This window comes from Thermobia domestica, chromosome 5 (assembly GCF_964235325.1).
Source record: "Thermobia domestica chromosome 5, izTheDome1.hap1.1, whole genome shotgun sequence".
Classification (NCBI taxonomy): Eukaryota; Metazoa; Arthropoda; class Insecta; order Zygentoma; family Lepismatidae; genus Thermobia; species Thermobia domestica.
In genome coordinates this window covers 124,523,313-124,540,509 of record NC_137458.1, presented here as the reverse complement: position 1 = coordinate 124,540,509, position 17,197 = coordinate 124,523,313, and the positions used below count along the sequence as shown (strand labels likewise).

Here is a 17,197-nt window from a genome sequence, read left to right as displayed (position 1 = left end):
AGTGTAGTATTTACTATGCGATAAATTTTTATTACTCCGTCATTAAGTGAACGTAATATAGTATAATAATTCCGTGTACAAGGTCACATTCCGTTGTTCAAGGGTTGATTATATCGTCGCTAGCCCTAGTGTCAAAAGTCAGTACTAACCGCCATTCTTCCGTCGAGGTGCTTAGTGATTTAGTTTTCATGAAATTGACCTTTATTTCCGAAATAAAACCTAGAAGGTATAATTCACAGCCCATATGAATGTACAGTTAGGTCAAGTGATCCAAACTTAATATATTCTGAAAGTTTCAACATTCTGCATAGTCTAGAAATCGAGATATTTAAGTAAATAAACAATACGTAAATTTTTAACAGAAGTCGGGCGATATGATGCTAGTTCTTCGCTTTGGAATTATATTAGATGTTCATTTTTCTTCGTGGCTGCAGAAGTCAATTGTTGCTGCAGAAATTTCGTAAACATTAAATATTATCGCGGATAATTCTATTTTCAGTGAACATACGTAGGATTTCTTTTTTTTTCTTTCTTCTTAATAAAGCTACCGAGTATTACATAGTATTGTGTGTGGGATGAAAGAGTCTTGGGTTCGAGTGAGGTTGTCGTGCGGTGATCGGAATGGGAAATGTTTGTAGTGATTATAGATTTTAAAGTATTATGATGAAATGTGTAAATAGGCTGGGCGTAGATAGAGGAAACAGGGTGTTTGTAGAATATAGCGTCGTGGCAAATGAATATTAATGTGAATATGAATATAAAGTATATGAATATTGTAATAAATGAATATAGAATATAGGACACCCATATAGTTAAATATATATAGTAGCCCAGTGAATACTTCGCCGTGTGTTGATATATAGATATTGAATAGATACGTGTAGCTACAAACATCTCAGGTTCTGACCCCTGCACCATAATATCACGCGGACCGGAGGGCGATATATAGTCGGACTATGGTAATACTTTGTAGTTTAATGTGTTATAGTAATAATCAACCATAGTAATACCATCTGATAGAATGGGTAGCATCATATAATCGCAGACTAGACATATTGAATAATAAATTATGAAAAGACAGTAGCAGTTATACAACAGGGCTGTAGTGAATTATATTTTCTGGTCGGTTTTTTAAAATAGAATATCCTGCTCCGTGAGATTTTTTTTTTTCCTTCACGTTACCTACTCGAGCTAGCTTACAATGTTCATGGAGGCAACAGTTCTGATAGGGTTACAGAATCAAAACAATTAGTTATTGAAATTTATTCGCGTACCCGGATGTCGACCCCTAGTCCCTTTAAGTATTTTCATTTCTTTTCTTAGTTTAATTAGACGAGGGAAATTAACGACATCCCAGACTGTGGCGTGTCTGCGCAGGGTAGCTATCGGTGAGGTTTGGCATAGAAATCACCGATCCAAAATTCAGTTTATTTAATTTTTTTTTATTTTGGCAAATCACTAATTAGGGATATCTTAACTATTACTCTAATTTCATTACTATCCTGGAATCTTCTAGTTTCCAAGAGGTCGGATGATTTTTTTTTCTCCCTTTTGAAATCCTAAATTAACACCGTCTCTAACCTTCCGGAGGATTTCGGGGTCTGCAAGGGTGTTGACCGGATACGGTGAGTGGTGGGATTTCCCTAAAGCCTTTGTCTTTCCGAAAATCCCATTGTGGACACAGACTTGTCTCATCTTCGCAGACAGTTTTATCGGCTATTTATTTGGTAAGCCGAACCCTTTTTGGCATGTTAAGAATATTTTGGCTATGGATTTTGTTGAGAGCGAAATTCGACTTCTAACTTTGTAGCGTTAGTTATTTCTCACTTAAGTCTTTGGCGCCCCTATTCTTCGTCTTCCTTCTTCTCTATCTCTCTCTCTGTTTTCATTTCTTCAAGTTTTTTTTATTTTTTTTCAACCTTCCCCCCCCCCAAGATTTTGAACTTGTTACTTACGATTTATTTAACGTACAACTCTGATCTGAAATTACCAGCTGAGACGTTGCAAGACACGATTCATGAATGGAGTAGATAATGATTGGGTCCTCCATCACATTTTGACCTATCGCTGAAATGAACAAAGACTTAGTATTTGACGACACTTCGATTACGTTCTTTCACCGTCGTTCCTCAAAAGTTTTTTTTTTTTTTAATCCGTTGGTCACTTTCCTTTCTGTTTTGGTTTTTGATTACTTTGTAGTTAATCTGGGCCCAGAAATTGTATTTTGATTTACCTAGTTATATCTAGAAATGCTCTGTGTTACGTGCCTGCCTCACAAAGTTTTTTTTTTCTCCTTCATGATTTGAACACGAATTGATTATATAAAAGTTAAAAATTTATAGACGCGCGGTATCAGATAAAAGTTAATTTGTTTCCAAATGTAATGTTGGAAGTCATTTGTTTTCTTGGACAATGTTGCAACCTTGTAAAATTTTATTGTTGGGGATGATTAATTTAAATGTGTGCGCATTTATTATAAATATATATATATAGAGAGAGAAATAAATACTTCGAAATGTATGTGTAATTAGTATGTGAATATGATGTTAAAGTAAAAGTATGATATTAAATGTATTATGAATATATGTAAGAGCGCTCGTGTCTGTCCCCCTAGACGTGTATTGGTTGCTATAGTTTACCAGAAGTCTTCCGACGAATTTAAGAATGTAGATTTTGTTAAGAATACCGCCGTGCACTTAAGTAATTTTCCTTTTCTTCTGAATCAATGTAAGTGATAACCTCTGTAATTATATAATGGCATGCATTGAAAAAATATCGGCAGGTCTAAACGTAACCCACATCATAACGAATATTATCCCTGAACAATTAACCTAAAACCATTGTGGAAAGTGCACCTTGAATCCTTCTCACCTACATGTGTATCCTATGACTTGACCAGTTTTTTTTTCTCTTCTATCCTCAATTTGAACCATCATACTCCGTACACCTGTGGAAGATTTTTTTTTTCTCTTAAATCCGAACCATGCATATAAACATATACGAAAGTGATCCTAATGAAAGGTCTCGTGAAGTGTCCCAGTGTTGGATAAATAACTTGAAATTATTCGATTAATAAGTTTGGAAATAGACCGTCTAAGAGGAGAAACTTCCTCTAATGAAAGTGATTTTCTCGAAATCCCTAGATGGATATAAACGTAGCAGTGTGCGATTGCAGATACAATCTGTTAAGAGTTATAAACCAAATATAGTCGATGAATGTTTTTTGTTTTTCCGTAAACCACTAGAGATATATATATATAGATATATATATATGTATAAACACAAATTAAGTTAAATGGAGCGAAACGTTTTGGACACTACGACTAGTGCGTGAGTTGTGATTTGGACGCTCGAAATTATTAATATTTTAATATCTCGACGTGAGGTAGAGACTCATATAAGTTCTAATACACCAAAAAGTTTTTTTTTCTTTCCTCTTTGTCCAATTTTTTTAAAGTGAAATAAGTGTCTTATTTGCGTATGTCGCAAATCATAATTTTGTTTTAGCATGCCTAAGATATGATACATGTAATTATTTTTTTTTTCTTTTTTTTCCATTTGTCAATATGATTGAATATATAAAAATTTACTAAAATATAACTCTTTGTATTCTATTGATATATAACCAAGAACTTGTGCTTTTAATATTTTCTTCATAATTATATGTTTGTCTTTTTTTTTTTCCACTATGAATGTAATAAACTATTTGTACCTTTGTAGTTAGTTGGTTTCCTTTAAACATATATACACTGTCCTGAGTGAGTGAGCGTGTGAATGCATGATAGATTTAATTTAAGTAATTTTAGTGATATCATTTATCATATTAACATCTGTAATATATGTGTCATGTTTTAATATATGTGTTAAGGTAAATAACCTAGGTCATGAAGGACCGTCACTAACGGTTTTCTTTCAACTTCTTGTAAATTTACCAAGGTTCAGAAGTCGGCGACGAGATATTCCACTTGTGTAAGTAATACTCTAGTTTAGCAGGAAAGAGATAGTTTTCTATGCGTTGTCTACCAAGGAAAGATACTAAAATTACACTAAATGACTGTCTTATCCTCTATGGATGCCAAATAACGAGTTATGTTCCGCTGCGTAAAACTCACGAACGGGATGACAACAGTGACTGAAAATTTCAAAGAGCCCTCCAAGAAAAATGAAAATTTATTTAAGTTTGTCTATATTTAACTGCTCTGGGAGAATCAGACTCCTACGACGATTCTAATTGCAGACTAAACATTGCCTTGAAAGATGCACCCAGTGAAGTCTTATGATTCCTATAGATACAAGCAGACTAGTTATAAATGTAACACTGGCTAGTTTCCAACCGTTCGCCGAGGTGTCCCAGCTGGGAATGGAGAGGTCTCAAGAGACAGCATTTTACATTCGGAGGCGTTCCTAATTCCTCTTTCGGATAGGACTCTTCCATTAATAGCCTTCTAAGGTGAACGTGACGAATCTTCTTAGCTTGGCTACTCATTTCGAATATATGGCAAGCAGGAGACTTGACTACCAGAACAGCATTCTCGCCAATCTACACTTTATTACTACGAACTTCTTGTCATGTTGCTACTTGAATAGGACGTTCTATGACACTAAAAACAACACACTTTATTTATAAACATTATACCTGTGTATGCATAAAATAAATCTATACAAAGAGAAATTTTAATAAACTTGAAATACCATTTTCTTTCTTACTATTCCTTAGTTCTAAAATTATAATTTTTTTGCTTGGTCTAAAGTACATTTGTGATATACTTGAGTAATATAGTCGTTTCTTTTCTCGCATTGCACTGAAGATATAATTTAAAGCCATGGATTCCATCCATTGCATCTAATAAGTACTCAATCACCTCCTTATCCTCAACGACGATGGTAATTACGTATAAAGAGTAACTCTTAAAGTTTTACTTATTTTTTCCTTAAAAAAAAAAAAAAAAAGTTATTTACCATTTTTAAAATGAGAAAGAAAAAAGCTGATATTCCATCAGTGCATTTAAGACTTTTCCTACCCTTTACCCCAAGCAATGTACACACTATCAATAGGTCAGCACTGCTAGCACGAATGTTTTTCTTCCACGAGTCCCGCATTCGATTTCTAGCAGGACAGTTTTGAAATGTGAACGCATTATGATGTTTCGTATTACACCTTACACTGTATGTCCGCGTCTCATACTTCCTCGGTAAAAATAAATAAATAAATAAAAAGTCAGCACAATGCTATGGATCTTTTCCTCTCCAAATACTCTTTTACACTTACCTTAGATATGCCTGCACATGGACTGTTTGTGAAGCGTTAGAATATAAAGTAGACGCAGTAGATGAGTTACAAATATCAGAGAAGGGCTAGGGATGCCGAAAACGCAGCACTGGGCTCTTCTCGCACTACCTTCAAAATAACTTATACAAGCTGCAACTGTTTACATACTAATCTTTACTGTTTGCAACCATGGCTCTTTATATACTAGTACGCATCACATATACAGTGGTTTGCATGGAGATTAACAATATAAGGATATCATTCCATGTCAATGCACCCAGGCCATGACACCCACCAATTCCGATTTTCATACCACTCGATGCAGTTGTTAGAACCAACAAGTTAGTGACAAATATACAATTTTTCTTCTCTATGTCTTATGGTTTCGGAGCTACAGATTGTCAAAATTTGAGAAAATGATTAGTAAATATACGAGCGCCTGCTTATGTATACAATGTTGTTGGGGAATATCGTAAAACAGTGAAAAATAAACTCGTGTCAAACTATGTAGGCTATAAAGGATACTATTTCATCAATTTTGCGCATCTGGAAGGTTTACCAACAAATAAATACTGTTCAATTAAGATAAATTTTTGAGTGCGTAACATGGAGTCAAAAGTGAGTTCTATTACCAAAAGGTGTAAGGGTTATCTCTTTCCTTTTTGTTTCATAATAAACTTGAAAGTATGCCCGAAAATCATATGAAATAAAAATACTGGGTTTTCGAATGCCTAAAAGTTAGTTATTGCGTTAATAACGGCATGCTCAAAAATAGTTTACGACAAAATCAGAAAAACATGTAATTAAAGAATTGTTTGAGGAATTTAGTTGAGTCGATTTTGAGTTTAACATCCCGTTCAGCAGCGAGGCTATATGAGACGTGGACCTACTGATTAACGTGGAATCGGAAACACATGAGCTCCAGCAGGGAATCGAATCCGAGTCTTTCACGCCAAAGGCGTGTACGCTAAGCGCTTAGCCACGGAGGAGCTCTGTTTGAGGAATTGAGATTGAATTGTGGATATGGGCAAGAAGGGTGGAGTACAAGGTGTCAGGGGTGTGTGAAGATCAGGATGGCCATCTTGAATTTAGTTTGAGAATGTTAAATCGGAAGAGGATCTGTGACATCGTTTTAGCCTGGCTTTCCCAAAATCCAAATGTGAAGTTACCTTTTACCTATGATTACTTGTTTAGAAGAAGAAATCATTTTTTATTGAAAAAAAATGTCGATTTTCGAAATGTTTCGTACCTTTAATCTCTTATTTTCTTAGGTCATAAAATTCTGAAGAATATTTATTTTTTCAATTCGTAATCTCACTTATCAGGGATCAGACAGAGAAGCAGGTCAGAATGGAGTTTACTTGATAATTACAATCGGCAAAAATAACACATTCTCACCTATAGTAAACTTAATGTTATTAATATAAACAGTCACTAGGATAGACGCTCACCTAGATTTATCAATTCATTTAAATTTAAAGGAGAATTTATACTAAGATGACTACAATAAGAATCATACAGTATGCAGTTTACATCATACCGATGTGGCAAAAACTGTTAACTTTCTTTTGCATTGAGGGACTGGCACCAAATACAGCATGTGTGTAATGCATGTCTGACGGTCAGAGCAATCATGGAGGTGATCTTGAAATTCGCCGTACTGAATTCGTCGCGTAACATTTTTCCCATCTCATAAAGAAGTAACCACAGGTAAAATATAACTTCACATTTGGATTTTGAAGGAGCCAGCTTAAACAATACGCCACATATTTCCGATTTAAGATTCTCAAACTACATCTAAGATCTGAACCCACCGCGACCATTTTTATTTTTCGTCATCAATAGAAAAGGCTAGCCATTACATTGCTATATAATCATTTGTCAATGGTAATAAAAAATAAGCAGTATCAAATAATTAGAAAAGTACATATTTGAATAGGAGCCTCAGCGGCACCCCTTGGGCCTTTACGTTAGTATAAAAAATAACCCCATTTCTTCTGATGTAAAATAACAAATGCTTAGAAAATACAATCGGTGTATTTCAAAGAGATAGACGAATTCTAGAGCGCAGGACACGAAACAAAATACCTATTACGAACAGGGTTGGCTGGTTTAAACCAGCTGTTTTTTTTCTTTTTCTTAATGGTTTAAACCAAAAAATGAAAAATGTTAGTAAAAGTGCAAGTGTTCGTAAAATCTTGATGAATACACATTTATGGATTATCAGTTTCAGTCCCGTATATTATTCGTATTATATTCAGACCTAAATTCGATATTCATTACTCAAAGAGAATATACTACAAAAGCAACTTTTTTTTTATGTTTTGCAATCAAAGGAAAATTCTAAATATTGTTTCCTTTTTTAATAATGTTTACTATTGATAAAATCGAATTGCCGTATTTTTGGGGGTCATACAAACCCCACGAGAGGCATTTATTGAAATCATAAGTATCTTTGGTATCTATTTATGTATAAATTGGTCAGAGCCAAATTGGACTCAAATAATTCGTATCTTTATTCGCTTTTCTTACTGATATGCAAATTAAGTCGTTGTATTTCTTTAACTTGGACTAACAAAAGTCGTAGTAAACTAACTTGGACTAAATTAGTTCTTCCGTACCCTGCAGTATTTTGAAATTGTCCATATGTAATTCTGTATAATGCTTTCACTTGTGCAACTGTTTATCTTTTTGTCCTTCAGAAATGACTCTTGACAATTATATTAGCAATAACAAGCATGTAAACATTAGTACAACGTATTTTTACCAGGAGTCCTTCGTGAGTGAGTCGGTAGACGTATCGCATTTGTAGCCAATTAGTCCTGGCTTCGAGTTCAAATGGAGGACAATTTCTCTCGGATGTAAGCTGAGAAAAAGTTTGGATTCCGCTTTAACCTTATGTGAAGCCTTCCAGCATAACCCGACTGTTGGTTGCATAATAACACCAAGGCGGAAAAAAAAACTTGTTTCTGTCCATATCTGATATAAATACTTAGATCAAATTATTTAAACCATAAAAACCTGGTTTAAACAAAACAAAAAAAAAAGGCTTTAAACAAAAAAACGGTTTTTTTGTTTTTTCAATAAAAATCATGATTTTTGCCAGCCCTGATTAAGAATAACGGCATTAAAAGTGGACCAGGGTGTCTCCGATATACCCCCTGGACTTTCTCAGGCTATAAATGCTTCTCTGAAGAAAGAAAAAAAGACTCCTCCCTTCTTTGGGATGTTTTTCTACCGACATATCTATCGCATCTCCTACGTGTATATTTACTACAGGAATAATAGTGCTAATGGCAATTCACACACTGTGCAAAGCACAGGATCAACTGCAAATGATTGAAAATTCTCAATTTATTGCCGGCTTTCCATTTTTACTCGGTACACCCATACGAGGGAAAAAAATGAAATGAAACCTTTAGTTTTACGTCCCATGCTTATGCCGGTTAGGTTAAAGGAGACGGTGATGATGAGAAATGAATAAAATGGTGGAATGAAGAAAGTGGGAGGAAACGCGAGAACCCCGAGAAAATCCACGAGCACGGTGTTTGTCCACCACAAAGTCCACACGGCGCGAACTGGGATCGAACCAGGGACCCCAAGCACCGGAGGTGAACACCCATACGAGGGAATTTGTTGTTCGTGACCCATAGAGAAATACGAGGAAAAAAAAAAAAAACTGGGAAGTGTATAGCGAGCACCAAAGAGGTTAAAGCACCAGTGATTTTTTTCTTTTTCAACAACAATGACTTCAAAATAAGAATACCTTGGCAAGCGCATGTAAAGTGTTAGTTTATCATCTGTTTGATCTGTTCTCGTTGCCGAATTACAAACTGAATCACACATTTGTAAAATTTACGGAATAAATATGTATTATTTTAAAAGAAAAGTGTCCAAGCAATCAAGCAATGCAGGATCTTACCTCTGAGATGCGTAATAATGTGGAAATACAATGATTCATAGTGGAAGGTTTTAAGCAAGCGTCCGCAAGGAATTCACGACAAAGTGAAGTGAAATATACTACGTGAAGTCAGTGTGTGTACACCACATTATGAACAATCATAAAAGTTCCTACACGTAAAGAATCTCGTAAAGTAAGTAAATGTGGAAATTATATGTAAGAGTGTGAGGGTCAACAATTTCGGCACAAAGCGCGCGACCTCGAGTCAGTAGATGCCCTTGTGAGGGTACTTCAGAGTACAAGTAAAATGAGATTTTTCAGACATGATCAGTGTATTTCTGAGTTTACACTCTTAACGGTTAAGCCCTACTAACGTCAACTTGTACCCAGGAATTCAACTAATCTCATATGAAACAATTTTTAAAGGTATTAAGATTCGATATTGTGAAAAAAGAAGTACAAATATTCGTGTTATCCAGTTTATGTATATATATATATATATATATATATATATATACAAATTCATGTAATAATAAGTACTTCTTTCATCAGGAAATACACTTCTGGAATCTTATGAATTATTTCTTGTGGCAGGAGTTCCATTTCCTGAGAACCCAGGTACACTTTAGGAGGGCTTAACCGTTACGGGCATAAATACAGCGTTGAGAATTATGGCATATAAACTACCGACCAAAAAAACACGAACTTTGCTAGGTGGCCACTTAAGCACGACCTCTACTTAACCGAGTCACGGCAGGGCTTGCGTAGAAGTGTGTCCAAACGGAACAGGCGCGCCAGCGACGGTGAATATGTATACATCTGATAGTAGTAGAAACACACAAGTTCCTCTTGCTACTACATGCCGTACGTATCTGAGCTTTATCATTCGAGTGGCCCCAGGAAGTGTAGTCGCTGACGCTCTAGCCTTAAGTACGAACAGTCCCAACTTCAATTCCCGGTGCAAACACTCAGTCGCACATGTGAAAAGCCTTACTCAGATCAGCCATCCTCAGTGAAGTTTTCCTCATTTACACCACGCAAATGCCGGTGCCTAACATAATGATCCTAGGCTGCTTCCTTTCTTCCTTCCCAATTCCTTGGACAATGTGATCCCAGAGGGACGTTATCCCTATATATGACTGGCTAATATTGATATAGGTGAGGAAAGCCCACTTCATGGCTTCTTTATGAACTTGAAGTACACGATTTGACAAAGGTTTTTATAACATTATTACGGATACTAGATCCTGGTTCAGATTAAGAATATGAACGCCACGTTTTAGAAAATGTACACTTTACATCTGTTAATTCACAAAACAAAGAATAGTATTTAACAACATTATTTATATAGGCACCCAACCTGTAACTCATATGTATACATTAACTGTGTATTTTATGTTTACTGCTCTGAAACCATTATAAGTGCTATACATCTGTTAAAAAAAATGTGAGCATGAAGAAAGAGGACTGTATTAGTTATCTTTCGCTGGTGATGTAATTCTGCACGGTGTATTTATATTTAAAGATGTTGCAGGAACTTTTTTTCCTGTGAAATGACACGAAGGCACTTGAAACACAACCTGTAATCTAACCTAATTCTTGCTTGCACTGACCTCAGAGATCAGGTTTGTGTATTTGTCGCATGACTAACTATTTTTAAGGTATCTGTTCACAACTGTCCAGGCATGTATCAAGAAAACATTGTAGTGCTTTAGGTAACACTTAGAGCAAGAACAACGATAATTTAAAAACTTCGCCCGAAGAAAATTCATCCCAAGTGTAATTTACGCAATATTAGAGAATTGGTGAAATGTATATTTATGAAATGGAAAAAATAAATAAAAAATGCCTGAGTTGTTTCTGAAGAAAACGTCCAAAAAAAAGAAAGCTCACTCTTAAAAATAAACTACCCCTCGTATATTTTCCACAACAAATCATGTATGTCATATTGTCAGGTTATTAATGAAATGTGAACAAAATCACCTGAGTCATTTTTGAGAAAACCGTTCAAAAAATAAAGTAAAAATAAATAAACTCACTCACTCCTACTGCAGATCGTATATTTTTTCAGGACAAACTATTTATTTATGAAATGCGAAGAAGGTCGCCTGAATAGTTTGAGAAAATCGTATGAAATAAAAATACGCCCAAGAATAATTTTCTCACTCACACCACAAAAATAATTACATACTGATGTAGGAAACATACACCAAATCGTTAGAGCCGTTCTGGAGAAATTGGCACTTCTTTTTATTTACACACCTCACTACGCTTAATTTTAGGAGAAAGAAAATTAAAAAAAAAATAAAAACCTGGACAATTCCTTAAAAAGTTTAAACTTCGGTGCGGATAAATTGAATAGTACGGCTTCTAGTCGAGGGAACACATTTATATCGAGAAGAACGGGTGGACATACATCCAAAAACCACTCTTTAGACTTGTAGGGGTCATGAAAAGTGCAAATTTGTTAAAACCTTGAATTCATTTTTTTTTTTTTTTTTTTGGAGTATGTTTAGTACAAGGGGTCCAGAAGCACGTAAAAAACACAAAATTTACAGGAGAAATGAGTGATGCAAGTACTTAGACGTAACATAACGTAACCAAATCTTAGTTAACCTAACATAAACTAACGTAAGCTAACCTGAACTAACCTATACTAACATAATATTAGTAGAAATAAGCGAAATTCTATCATTTTTTGGAAAATTATGCGGGACTCCTACACTAATATAACATAAACTAAACTAACCTAACGTAACCTAAACTAGCCTAACCTAACTTAAACTAACCAACTCTACCCTAAACTAACCGAATGTGAGCAGAAATTACCAAAATAGTAACATTTTTTAGAGAAAAAAACTGGACCCCTTCTGCTAAACATAGGCCTTTTTTTTTAAGGATCATAATACTTTCTTCTGTTCTATCGTTCCTCAAATGTAAAAAGCAAAACTCATCTTAAATAATAATGGAGAATAATATAGGAGGATAGGTCATTTCACAAATTTACAATGTTTCCTTGGTGAATAAACAAACAAAAGACATAGTACAACATCATTCATATGAATATAAGCTGCAACCACGATCCAATTATCACCGTAGTACTGTTTCGAGTAATGCCAATTGGAATATCACACTTAAAGAAAATTTGCTTACCTCAAAAGGTTGTTTCTAATTCGTGAAGCACTGAGCGATAATGAGCTTTCGTATGTTTATTATTATTCTAAAACACCTGTCAATACTTAATATTTTTTTCAAAAATGAGTTTTCAACAAAATAGCGGGATCTTGAGAATTTCGTTAATTTCTCTCGAATGTTTTTTCAAGAAAACAATTGTCCACGGAGTCGATTTAAGATCTGTTTCAGAAAGGAGTAAGATCTTTCAAAATGTGAAAACATAATTTTAAAATTCGAACCGGAAGTGCGCGAAAAAAATGCAAAAACCGAATTTTTGGATAAACTGACATTCTTTTATTAACTATTTTAAAAGAGATATGAATGCGGAAACCAAACTAAAATAAAACATATTTTTACCATAACCATATGTACCGTACATATATCAACCAAAATTATAACTCTATCAATTTCCATAGCTAAATATTCGGGTTCTGAAGTTGGCCGTCTTCTATGTTGGCGTCTTTGATAACTCGTTATTTTACGAGATTATTTTTCTTCGAGAAAAATATATACATAGATAGATATAGATCTCATAAAAACACGTATGGTTTCCAGAAAAGAAATGTGAATAATATTGGATATAACGGTACATGCTATGTCTGAATTGAAATGGATCCCTTTATATACCATTTTACAAGTATAGTGTTACTAGTGTGAAACCATTATAAGTGGTACAGGAACTCGAAACATTTCAAAAACCCACATTGAAGAATTGAAGAAAAACCCACATGCAAGTTAGAATTACTAACCTCACCTACTCTACTAATTCAACCCAACCTAATTTATCCTACTATCCGTACCGATAAAGTATGCGACAGACAAGGCATCTAGAACACAAGGAAAACTATTTTTTCACTATGCTAAATTACGCTGTACCTACTCTCTATGGACGTACCCCCTCCGTCGTAGACATATCAACGCTCTGACACAACTGCATTACATAGCATGCGTGCTTTCAGTAGTCACCTAAGACAGATTAGTTTCTATGTTAAGTGTCCGGATTCTACATGGCTTATGCAAATTGTGAAATAATTCTAGGTGTTTGCATTTCTGGCGTTCATTTTCTATATGACAATAATTACGAATAGGCTAAATTAGGTTAGACTTGATTTGGTCTCTTTTAGTTACTTAGTACATAAGTTTGGTAGGATAATATTATCGAAACATTATTGTAAGTTCTCAACAATTATTTTTGGTACTCCCTTTGAACTTCATTTACGTTGCTAAATGGAATATTATCATGTCACCGAAAGCAAACATTTTAGAGGACAATAAAAAGAAATTAGTGACAGAGGTATTCAACATTGTTCGAGTGGAGACCTTGAACTTGACGTGCACGGCCTCTACATTTCTCCACGAAGATCCCTATATATTTTGATTACTTAGCTTCTTTTGCAACAACATTAGGTACTTCATCTGTCAATTTTACAAATTCACGTATCCATAAACTTGTATAGAACCAAAATATCATTGTCGGTGATCACAGATTGTAAATCTGCACCAGGTTGTCCTTGCGATAACTACACTGTTACACCAAACCATTAACATTAGGTTTTTACGAAATACATCTTACCCTATGCAAATTACCAGATTTCAGCTTTCTTCAAGGGGTCTTCGCACTTTAATTCTTACCCTCTTTCTCTTCAAGTATTCACATTCACTCGTAAATAACATATTTCATATCCTTAACATACATAGCAAACGGGGTTTCATCAGCAGATGTTAGCCAGAATGTTTCACTAAACAAATTGCTGTAAAATCTAATTTCTCAGCCTTCGGAACTCATACAGTTAGTTACGTTATTATGTCCTGGCCCTCCGTGTAGATTAACTTTAGGAGGTGCTAAACGGTATGGGTATAAATATATCATACCAACATATGCCGCAAAAACGACAGCACAAAACAAATCAGTGCTGCTATCCCTCTTTCTGGGGGGCATCAATTCGTAAAATCTACGGAAGAAATATGTTACTCCATTTCAAAATAGGACTGCATACTTTATTTATATTGGGATTTTTACCTGCTTCGCGTATAATAAGACAGAAATACTAAATGACAGATGTGCTCTTTACCACATAGTAGCTACTTCATAAAGAAGACATAACGAAGTCATATGTGAAGGAAGTGGAAAAAAATCATCAAAAAGTAGTCACAAAGCAGTGCCACAGATAAGGAATATGAAGTGTTATTCATTGTCTTCGTTAATAGTTATTGCACATACTTATCGTCGCTGACGCGCCTGCACCCTAGGGACGCATTTCCATTTGGACCTCCGTGCTGCGAATCGGTTAGACAGCATTCGTACTTCTTTTGTGACCACCCAGCACAAGTTGGTTTGTGTTTTATGCATCGTAATTTTTGTCATATGCTCACACGTTACACTTATATTCAGTAATTTTAAAAACAAACTGCAACCATTAACGTAACATTTGCCTTATGGAACACATTATAAAACAGTGTGAATACACTTTCTACTAAAATAAATATATTTTTAAGGAATATAAGTAGGCCTCATAGCAAGCAAACATCAATTTACTTGTGCCAGGTTGCTACTAAAAAGCACAAATTCCAACAATCCAAACCAGCGCAGGGGCGCAACAGAGAGAGTCGCAAGGAAGCGGAGGGGTTCATCCACAAGCAAGCGCGTCAGGGACGGTGGGTTATACGAAAACAAGGATATTGTTAAAAGAGTAATGTTGAATTGAAACGTTCTACAGTGAACAAGAGAGAGATTAATTTGAAAGCACTTCATCACTCATTTCACCTGTATTTTTTTATTTTTCAATTTTTAAATACTTCTGACACACATCTAAAAAAAAAAAATCTCATCGCACGTGACACCTCTGACTACACATTCCAAGGAGTAGAAAGTAATCCTACATTATACTATCTTCGATGTGTTGTAACTGCTTTCGTCTTAAATATGACAAAAGAAGCATTAAAAAAAAAAAAAAAAAAAAAAAACCTAGGGTGGGAATTAATACATGTTGACAATTGGATCTTCATTTGGCTACAGACAATTATATCTTTATTCTCGTACTCAAATATTCTCTTGACACTTACCTTTGCACTTGATTTACGCAAATTTCATAACCTTAAAAGAAGGATCATATAACATTTAAATTTCAGCACTTCGTCCGCATCACAAAAAACTTCACTACGAAGTTCACACAACTTTCAACCCCGTATCGCTACATACGATCACGTATCAACTGTAGATCAACATACCCTAACGTTATCATCTAGTTTCACAAAGTTGCACAACTTCTATAAACGTCATCAATTGATAAACACGCTGAGTTTGCGCTCTTATAAGTAGTACGTGTACCAACATAACGTGTTCCCTTATAGCTAAATATGTACTTGATATAATAATGCAATTTCCTTTTTGATATGTTTGCTTCAATTTGTTTTTCCGTAACATCAAATTCAACGCCATAATACACATCTTAAGCAGGACTGGTCTTTGTAAAAGTCTTTCTAACAAAAAACAAATACTAGCGTATGTTGGTACCTTTAACTTTGACTACCGTCAACTCTTCCATCGGGAAAATCCCGATGTTGTCGGAGACACAAGATACGAGATCATTGAATACATCTCTCTCTCCCAGTCTCAACGCAATGCATGCAGGGTTGCCATACTCAAAATTTGCGATGATGCCAAACACGATCCTGAATTACGCTAGATTTTTGTTAATTAGCCTATGGTCGATTTTCAAATTATCTTTCCGCACTAGCCCCCTTATTTTCATTATTATAATTATTAATACTACGAACTGTAGGCCTATTCGTGTACTAAAGAACTAACATGACTGTCACGAACGATACTGAATATAGTTTAAACACACCTGAATGTGCCTTAATTTCTATTTGTACTTTTACACTCTAGTCAAAGACTAAGATTATGAGGGAATGGATCTAGCACATAAAATGGTATCCAAAAAATATAATTAGGATTTCTTTCATCCCACAGTCGAACCTGGGATTAAAACAGCTCATTGGCGTCTCTGGCATGTAAAATTTTGGGGGGACATCAAAGGAAATGATCTAACTGCTAGTATCTCAGTGGAATTTTAGATTGTGTCACTTCAAAATATTGGGGGGACGCGTCCCCCCGCCAGAGACGCCCATGCATAGCATAAAGGAGCATTTTCTTTTTAAACAATATAATGTACCCAGCTGAGGCTTTATACTGTGAAGATTATAGGCTATTAGTGAAAGGAATTGAATAGCAATGAAATGAAATCTTTAAAGTTTTACGTACTACGACTAGGCTAAAGGAGACGGCGATGATGAGAAATCAATGAAAATGGTGGAATGAAGAATGTGGGCAGAAACGGGAGAACTCTGAGAAAACACACGCATACGGTGTTTGTCCACTACAAACCTTACTTGCGCAAGCTCGGATAGAACCAAGGACCCCATGCACCAGAGGTGAGCGGTTTACTACCACTGAGCCATTGCGGTCCCGTAGCAAAAGGAATTGTATTCCATTATAGTCTTGTATAGAAGTTCAATTTTACAACTTAATGAACATACTACTAAATATTGAGCTATCTTGTGGCTATATGGTTACGCGTCTTTGGTGTAGGACAGATGAGTTCGATTCTCAGAGGAACTTCATGTGGTTCGGATCCAACGTTAAGCTGCCTGCCCATGTCTCATATAGCCTTTCTGGTGAAAGGGATTCTAGTGTGTGTTTCAAATGAGAAACGAGATGGCCTTGAGTTGGCTTCACACGGCGTCCAATTGGCATTGAGCAGTGTTCACAGTTCGCGACAAGCAGTTCTGCACGCTGACTTCTCGCGCAACTGCGAATCTTGGCAATATCAGAGGCACTACTGTGTGTTTCA

The 17,197-nt window shown here is 35.3% G+C and overlaps 1 protein-coding gene across 1 annotated transcript in view; it reads right to left on the bottom strand.

Moving 5' to 3' along the window:
• LOC145686106 (endoribonuclease Dicer-like) overlaps positions 1 to 15,959 on the bottom strand; it is a 274,935-nt gene extending 258,976 nt beyond the window's left edge. The window contains exon 1 of the mRNA XM_081759056.1: positions 15,408 to 15,959. The gene's annotated coding sequence lies outside the window, so the exon portion shown is untranslated. The remainder of the gene's footprint in view (positions 1 to 15,407) is intronic.
• Positions 15,960 to 17,197: the final 1,238 nt, after the last annotated feature.